Source organism: Benincasa hispida, chromosome 4 (assembly GCF_027475165.1).
Source record: "Benincasa hispida cultivar pf3 chromosome 4, pf3_genome.v1.1, whole genome shotgun sequence".
NCBI lineage: Eukaryota > Viridiplantae > Streptophyta > Magnoliopsida > Cucurbitales > Cucurbitaceae > Benincasa > Benincasa hispida.
This window is the reverse complement of record NC_143481.1, coordinates 59,579,837-59,590,196: the sequence shown is the minus strand read 5'-3', so window position 1 is coordinate 59,590,196 and position 10,360 is coordinate 59,579,837.

The window sequence follows — 10,360 nt, the reverse complement described above, 5'->3', positions numbered from 1 at the left end:
ATATCTCAAATGGAAGACTATAGTGATCATATTGAGAAAGTTTAACCATGTTAGCATGAATTACTTTTAATTTAATTCTTACCTATCTATTCTTACCTAGTTTGTTGATAATGTGAAAATATGCAAAATCCATTATTTCTATGTGGAAACTTGTAGAATTTGATGGTGGTTTAGGATATTGTCCAGCTATAAAATATGATATTTTATAAAGACTTTTCAATGTCTTAAAGGATACGTAAGTATATATATTCATTTGATTGAAAATATAAAGTTATTCGTCTTTGTTTTTTTGAGCATGTCTATGATCTTGAAAAGGAAAAATGTTGATCGATGATTTATCATTGTTATGTGATTTAACTATTCAGGAACTTATGAAGAAAACTAGAAGTTCTTAAAATGTGATCATAGTAGGTTGATGAGGAGATTGTATGAATCAGAATAAATCAATTAGGTGTAAATAAATCTTCAAGAAGAAAATTAGACCAAATGATTTAGTTGAAAATTTTAAAGCTAGATTACTGGTTGTAATGTAGTAATAATTCACATTCTTTTAATACATCAGATAGATGTAAAGACGATATTCCTTAATGATAACTTGGATAAGGAAATATATATGACACAACTTGAAGGTTTTATTAAACAAGCTCTAAAACAATGGTATGAGGGATTTACAGTACTTTAATAAATTCCTTTGATACATATGTTTACTCGAAGTTATTTGGAGCTGGTTGTATGATTATTTGTTTGTATGTTGATGATATGCTAATATTTGGTCTAAACATACACGTAGCTAATAATAAAAGTCATTCTTGTGCTCACATTTTGAGATGAAAAAGTTAGATGAAGTTAATGTGATACTTGGATTGGGCATTATGGATATTGTAAGAGAACTATTATTATAGGGAAGTCAAGCAGAGTCCACATAAGCATTTGGTGTTCTCATCTCTGATTGGACTCAAGAATCCTAATTTTTATACTATTGCCGACCATGTTGTAAGGTAAAATAATTATTGATGTTTAGATAACAAAATCATTGATGTTTAATATATATAAGGATTTGTGTAACAAAAAACAAGTTATGAAAATTTTCAAGCAACCCAAATAATAGAACTAGTTTGTATGATCAAAATATAATTTGTTCATCTCTTTTATGACATGCAATTCCCAGTTCTAACGCTTTATCTTCATATGTTATGTATTATCCACAGAGTGGCCAGTGTGCCCGAGTCTCGAACAATAGTACAGGAATGTTTTTAGTAATTGCTCAACTTCAAGTCAATGGAGATGGTGATGGTGCCCCAATTAGAATTAGGGGTGTTCAAAAAATTCGATGACATGAAAAAACTGATTTACCCAACTCAACCCGTGATGTTTGGGTTGGGTTATCAACTCATTTGGGTTGGGTTGAATTTAAATAAATGAAAATTTTATAGGTTGAGTTTGATCATGGGTTCACCTAATATAACCCAAACCAACTCGAATTTATTATTAACTTTAAAATATATTTTTTTATTACTTATAACATATTTTTTTATACATATATTGATTTTAATTTTATTTAATTCCAATATATTTTTTAATAATGTATACTTTCAACAACTCTCAATATTAGTTTCTTTGCAGGAAATTTTTCACTATATAAATTGAAATTGAGTTATTAATCTTAATTCAATATATGAAAATAATTCAATTATATTTTTACATATTTACGTTTTCCTTCTTTTTAGAACAAAATTTTAAATCAATGACCCAATTAACCCAACCCAACCCAAATATTTTATGGTTGGGTTGGGTTGGGTTCATTTTTTAATAAGGGTTATTTGGATTGAAAAAATTTACAACCCAAACAATTGGATTGAGTCTAAAAAGTGTTTCAACCCAACCCAATCTATGAATACCCCTACTTAGAATGACATTCGCTGGTTTGTGTTTGAAGGCCAATGGTAAAAGCCTTGAGGCATGCCTTCTCAAGTGATTGCTAGGGTCAACAAAGTGTTGAAGAGCCCTTTCTAACTTTAAGCTTCATTTGGTCATCTTTACTCAAGATGGAAAGAGTCTTTGCCTATGAAACACAGACACAAATACGGCTACACAATACGGATATGATTGGATACAACGATTCGTCAATTTCTAAAAAACTAAGATACAAATACGTCTAAAGATCGTCTTTTTTTATATATTTTTTAAATATATATATTTCTAAAAAAAAGAGAATACTGATACATTGAATATTTTCTTTAAAAATACGTTAAATATATATATATATATTATTTAAAAAAATCTAGGATATAGATAAATTTAGCATACAAGTTAATAATAATAGCACAAAATAGAATACAAACACTGAAATACGATACAAAAAAAGCAACATCTAAGATGTTGAAGTACAATAGTTAATAAAATGCAATAGAAAAGTGATTCATATTGCAAACAAGAAGAAGAGGATTAGAGGGAGAAGTATGAAAATAAACGAAAAACTTCTTCATTGAATTGTTGAAAATATACAAATGGTTTATATTTTGGTAGACTTTGTGGAGACTCAAAAGTCAAATGTGAAGATGGAGATTAGATGATTCTAGTCTTGAGTTTAGTCCGTTATTTATTTATTTTCCTTTTAGTTTTGGACTCACGTAGTAAACTTTTTAAATAGGTTGCCTAGTTTTAGATTGGCAAAGATTAGATGAGTTGTTTGTCTTTTTCTTTAAAAAAAATATGCATAAAAATAGATACGTCAAATCGCATGTCAAACTTATTGTTCATTAGAGGGATCAATGGAACTACATGGGTAAAACGGTAATTTGACCTAGTTGTAGCTACGAGCAATTTGTAATCGCATGTCAAACCTATTGTTCATTAGAGGGATCAATGGAACTACATGGGTAAAACGGTAATTTAACCTAGTTGTAGCTACGAGCAATTTGTGAAGGGTCAACTTAACTTATTGTTAATTGGTTATATCAATAGACATAGAAATATATCTACAGTGCGAAGAGTATAGTTGTGGGTCTTTAATGGAGTGACTTGAATATTGATTAATTTAATTAAAGAGTTTAATTAATTAATCTCATATCATTGGAGTTTCTAATTTGTAGATTCATAAGGTCCCCTTACTAGCTCATGAAAGGTTAAATAAGAATCAATTAATTTTGTATTAATTTGAATTATTTAAAATTACATAAAGGAATTAATTGTATAAGATATAATTAATAACTATAATGTATATAGATACATTATAGTATAAAGTTAATTTTGAATGAAATTTAAAAAATATACTTTATTATATGAGAGAGATGAATATTTGAATAAGTTTCAAATATTATTTATATGAATATGATTCATATAAAACTATAGGTTATGTGAGAGAATATTATTTGATTGTGATTCAAATTAAATTAAATATGTGATATTTAATTTATTAATTAATTAATCTTATTTAATTAATTATATTATATATTAAATATGATTTAATGTATACTTTAATTAAATTAATATTATTAATTTAATTATATTAAATTAGATTTAATAATATTAAGAATAACTCTCAAGGAGTTATTCTATACGTTGAAGTGGGGAGTTATTGAGAAACAACTCTCCCTCTCTATCTCTCTCACAAATAACGTAAAAACTGTTATGAGAACATAGAGAATATACAGAATTAAGCAACTGAATGTTCTCGACAATAAAATTCTCAAGCTCTCTCTAAAAAATCAATTCCTTCTCTTATCAAAGTTTGAAGAGCCCATACCTCCTTTGGTTCTTATTATGGGAAGAGTAAGGAAGATCAAAGTGGTGGTGTTCAAGAAATTTGCTGCTCTATCAGAAGGATTTCTTATTGTGTTTGTAGAGTGCAGTGTTCGTGAAATTTGGAGAAGGAAAACATGAAGAAGAATTTTCTACATGAGTAAGCAATTTTCTTCTTCCATTTCTCTATAGAAAGCATGCTTATAAGCTTTTATTGTCGGGGTTGATGCCCTAAATTGTTGGGTTTTATGTCCTAATACTCATGATTTGTAAACAATAAACTTATTCTGAAATTCAATAAATTTGTTATTGAAGTTTAATTTAATAAAGTTGTTATTGAATAATGCTTATTTCGTTTTAGAAATAAATCCAATAAACTAAAAGATCCATGACTATTACACGAGTACTTGAACTTTATGTGGAAACATAAGAGTGGATCAGGTTGGAGTAAATTGTCTAATTGATCTATAGTATATGAATAAGGTTGGGTGCCTTATTCTGGTAACACTATCGGATGCGGCCCACTCTATAGTTCTTACAAGAAGTTGTAAAGTGCTACGGACGAAATGATCCTGATTCGTACATGTAATGATATGAGAAGTGGGGGCATCCTATGCAATGAGTTTGCACAAGATCGGACTAAGAAATAAGTCACCCTTACTTTATAACGTTGTTTACTATTTAAGACTGACTAATTCATAACGATGACCTAGGTAACTTAACCTTAATCCTGAGCTAACTATGAACTCATGTTTATTCGAGATTATCCTTAAATTTGCATAGGTGAGGGTTGGCTCAAAACAGTGCCAGCTTAATAAGCTTTCCATTTCAGGAGTAAGACCAGGTAGATAGCTAGGGACATATGGTGCAAGATGGAATTTACTCCTACCCGCTTTCAGGGATAGTAGAGAGGTTGTTTCCTTAAGTGCTGACTTTAGGTCTTGAACAAGGGGCCCCACCCTCTCATTAGCCTGAGAGGGACTCGGTTTGAGAATCGAATCACAAACCAATTGTTCAGTAGAGGATCAGTGAGACTTAAGGAACAAGAGGTAATCTCGAGGGTAAAACAACCTTTTGACCCAACCGTTATTACGAACAATCTGTGAAAGGTTAACTTACTAATCATGGTTATATCGAGTGGACACAATATATCTACAGTGAGAGGAATGCAACTCTGGGCTTCAGTGAAGTAACCAGGTAGTTAACAAATGGGGGTTAATTCGGTGTAAAAAGTTTAACCAATTAATCTTGGATCGTTGAAGCCCATGATCTGTAAGTTCCTTAGGTCCCCTACTAGCTCACAAATGAATAAGCCTTAAAATAGCGTGATAAGTTGATTTGAAACGTTCAAATTCGAATTAAGGAAATTAGTAATTATACGTGATATAATTACACGTTTAATTTTAGAATTAAACGTAATTGAAGAATCAATTAATATATAAATATGATTAAATATTAATTTCATGAATGAGGATTCGTGGTAGTGGAATTGGTGATTAATTAATTTAATATTTGATATTAAATTAATTAGAATTAATTAAATTGTTTAATTAATTATTAATTTTATTAGAAAAATTAATTTTGAATTTTAATGATGAAATTAAAAAACTGAAAATGACATTTGATTTTGAAAAATGGATTAAAAATTAGTAGAAAAATGGAAAAACCCGCCAAAAGTTGGATTTTTCCACTTTCTCCAAGCACCTTATTCACTTCTCACTACCAAAAATTAAAGTTAAAGTTGGCAAAATTTAATGCAATTGGATTGCATGATATTCCAGGATATATCACATAAGCTTCAGCTAAAAGACTCCCATGCAATGGACAGAATTTGCTGAGAGATTCTGGAGGTTGAAGAGGGTTTTCAACCTTGGTAAACCAGTTACCTCCTCTCCATTTTTCCCTAATTCAAGCTTGTTTTGAGTCCCACAACTCAATCTAAGGCTCCAAGAAAATAGTAGGGAAGACCTTGTGGTGGTTCACAACCAAAGGAAAAGGAGATTGCAATTAAAGATCAAGATTCAAGAGGTTTTTTCAAAGGTATGTGTTATGAACATGCTTATTTTGATGTCAAAATTAATAAACTAGAATGCTTAACGATCATGCATGTTTTTGTATTCCAACATAAATCTTGTAGGATCTTGTAGTTTGTAATTGTATTGTACAAACATTTTATTTATTTAATAGAATATGAGATGTTTTATTTGACATTTAGTAGCATTAAACCCACAAACCAATAAACTAACATCCAATGTTGTCTTTTGTAGCTTAAACTTATATGTAGAGACATACAGGTGGATCATGTTTAAATGATAACTTAAATAGTCTGTAGTAGATGGAGAAGGTTGGATACCTTATCCTTGTGACACTACGAGTACGACCCGCTTTGTAGATGTTATAATTGTTGTAAAGTGCTAAAATAATATGATCCTGATCATTCATGTGGAGACATGTGAGCGGGGGTTTATACAAAGAAGTTTGTATAAGACCAAACCACGAAATGACTAGTCTCATTATATAACGTTGTTTATAATAGACACTTACATTTCACCAGGATGACCATAGGTGACATAACCTGAATCTCGAGTGAGTTGTGAACTCTTACCTATGAGAACGATCCTTTAATTTGTATGGGTGAGAGTGGTTAGATTGCTGACTCAACAAGCCTATCATTTTGGGGATTCGTCTGATTAGGGAGCTGGGAACACAGCTACACAAGACAGAATTCACTACTTCTCCGAGTTTGGGGTAAGTAGATAAATTGCTCTCTTAAGAGCTGATTCCGAGACTTGAACAATGTGACGCCACACCCTCTCTTGGCTTGAAAGGGGTTTGATCATAGTTAAACTATGACTTATTGTTCATTAAAGGGATCAGTGGTACTTAAGGAGTTAGATGGAACTATAGAGAAAAAATGGTAATTTTGGCCTACCTGTACTTACGAGCAATTTGTGAAGGGTCATCGCACTGGTTATATCCAATGGACGCAGGAATATATCTGTAGTGCGAAGAATGCACTTGTCGGTCTTTAGTAGAGTGCCCAACAGTTAATGGATGTTGAATAATATAATTAAAAAGGTTTAATTAATTATTCAAGTATCATTGGAGCTTCAAGCTACAGATCCATGAGATCCTTTCTGCAACTCAACAGGGATTAAATGAGAATCAATTTTGGATTAATTTGTATTGTTCAAATTAATTGAGGAAGTTAATTATATGCAATATAATTAATTTAATTTAATTATATATGATATAATTACTATAATGTATTTGATACATTATAAGTTTATTTGAGAGGAAATAAATATTTGAATATAATTCAAATATTAATTATATGAATTGGATTCATATAATTAAATTTAATGTAAATGGGATTATATTAAATATGGTTGTCGAGAGAATTAAATCTATAGGTTATATTGTATATAATACAATATTAAACCGTACGGTTATATGTTATATATGATATAATATATAATTATATACATATATATACCTATAATAAGTTGGTTATATATATATATATATATATATTAAAATTAAAATTAAGTTGTTTTAATTTTTTTTTTTTTTTTTTTTTTTGTTTAGGAAGGGAAATAACTTCCTCCCCTATTTTCTCTCAACCAACGTCCGTGAGTGGGTGATTAGGGGGTTTTGATCTTCTTTTTCATTTTGATAGAGAGGAGGTAACACAGAACGGTTATGAGTTTTTTCTTTTCCCAATCTCTCTTCTCCTCTCTCAATTCTCATTTTCTCTCCAAAAATCATAGAGCTCACAAACTTCTGTGATTCTCATCCTAGGAAAAGGGTTTCTTGAAACCCTAATTCTCTTCCTTTTTTCTTTTAGCATGTTCTAAAAATTTCATTTAAATGCATAATGGTTCATAAAATTCACGTTCTATAAAAAATGGGATTTGGGTCTGATCCCCGTTTCTGCTCACGAACCTTAACCGGTTCCTTCATTTGTAATATTTATCCTATACAATTATGTATGAATTTCTCTACATTCTCATTGTTTCAAATTGAATTTCAATTGCATGATGTTTTCGTGCTTTTGCGAAGGAATTTCATTCCTTCACTCTATATAGTAGCACCACAAGACAACAGTGCTGCGACGCCAGACAATTATGAAAAAATTGTGCGTGATATCAAAGCCTATCAAACTACAATGCTGCACATTGTCTCAAATATGAAAAAGCCACAATATTGCATTGCTCTCAAAGGCCTGTAAATTGGACATCAATCTATCATCCACCGCTCGACCTCTATCTGATTCACACTATTTGCCCTCACTTTTCTCTGTGGCTTCCCTCCTTTGTGATTTATCTTAGCCTTCTAAACTTATATCTACTAAAGATTTCTATGTTTAGCGGCTGAGAGGAATTTTCTAGCTTTAAGTTGAGAAAAAAATCGAATGTAGTATGTTGTGAGAAATTGTGTTTATATTATCATCTTTTGAATGCCTGTGATTCTTGAATGTGTTTTAGAATGTATTTTTGAATGTGTTTTAGAATGTATTTTAATCTCTCTGCTTTGAATTATGTTTGGATTGATCACCTTGCATATTTGCATTACTTTGCTGGTATTGACTCACAATCTATGACATTTATTTGTATGTTGATCATAGGTAGCACAAATCAAAGCATGCTTGCGTATAAATTGTTTGGTTTATTCAAGCATGCATGTGTGTAAATTGTTTGGTTTAATCATAGTGACACTTTTATAACATTGCATGATTGGTTAAATTCAAGAAGAAACTAGTTAGACTACTTAAGTATTACTTAGTAACTAATCTTCTTAGCTTTATCCTTAGAACTTAATGTATCTTATTGACATGTTTAAGATGCATTACATCTAGATGTGTTGATTAATTAGGTGTTTTGGATATCCATTTTGCATTATTAAATGTGTTGGCTAAGCATTTGCATGATTTTGACTATTATTTTTAATGTCAATGAACAACTAATTACATGGGTGGATCTGATGCTAGACTCTATCTCTTTTGATACACTCCTTTACTTTTCATGTTATTTACTTTAATCTTGCAAAACAAATCACAAAACCCTCTACCTTAACAACTTTGATCCTTGATTAGAAGAAAACACGTAGCTCATCAAGAATCGACTTGGTCTTCCTAATAATACTACTTAGTAGATAAAGTTCTTGATTGATTTTATAAATTTATTGGGTTGGTTAGAACCTTCGACAAGTCCTCTCCATCAATAGCCTTTTTGAGCTTTGATTTACTTGGCAAAACATAACCTTCATTTAATGATACCCATGGAGACACAATATCAAAGTCAACAAAAACCATAACTTTAGGTTTCATCTTTCCACCTTTCATATTGATGGATCTTTTTAAGGATATCGTCCTGCCAATATATTGTATTTTTTAATCTGACATCGATGCCACAATGATTAATGACAACACTAACATGATTAGACATGTCACCCAAAATAATGAACAAATGGGTTTGGCGGATGGATGACCCAAGATTGGGGGAGAAAATGAAATTTGTCCTACTTTTGAAATTCAGGTTTTTTGACCATTTGTCAACGTCATATTTAGGTGAAATTACTAACGCAAAACAAGCATGCGAATTGGCCTTTCGCTCCTCTCCTTACTCTCTCACTTTCCTGTTTCTCTCAATTTCCCCCCTCTCTCTCGCTCTCCTCTTTCTCAATCTCCCGCTTTCATTTTCTCTTTTTGGTCTCCTCCCTCTCACTCACTCTCTCTTTGTCTCATTGTCTCGTTCTTCGCCTTTTGCTATCTTGCTCCATTGCATCAACATTCTGATAGCCAAAGAAGACATCTCTGCAGCATTATGATGGTCGACAAAAAATGGAGAAAGAAAAAAATATAGAATGACCAACACAAAATGGATGAAAGAAAATTGTGAAGAAGATGAGGAAAAAAAACTAAGGCAGTTTGGTAATTTTGACTCATGGTGATGTAAGCAAGAGAGCAAAATTCTTATGTTTGAAAAAGTGGGGTGACAACCATTTTGGGGTTTAAGATTTGGTTTTTTAATCATCTCATGAACGAATACCATATTAAGTCATCTTCATTGAACTAATTATGCTTGACTTATTAAACTCATTCTTTTGCATAGTCAAGCAAATGATTATTCAATTACCTGAAAATAGAATTCATATGAATACAATAATATACAACAATAAATTGTTGTAATGGTCATAATGAGCATAGCTCAACTGACATAGTATTTATACTATTAACCTCGAAACCAGAAGTTCGATCCCCCCATCCCATATATCCTCAAAAAAAAAAAAAATTGTTGTATTTTGGTGTCCTTGAGTATATATCAACCACTCAAGAATTATGATATTGATAGTTTTGCACAATATGATTAAAGTAGTTTTTATTAGCGTTAAAAATGGAATGCTTGTTGAAGGGTATTTTAACTCAAAATGACAATTAGACATTTTCCCTAACTTTATTACGATTAGTCATTTATCAAATTGAACAGAGTTTTACATATTCCTCTAGTTGCACCATCTTTACATTGTGCTATGTTTGCTATTAGCTCGGATATGATTGTCATATCTGTAATTAGCTAAGAGAGTATAGTAAATGTGGGATGGGAAGCTTAAGAGGGTA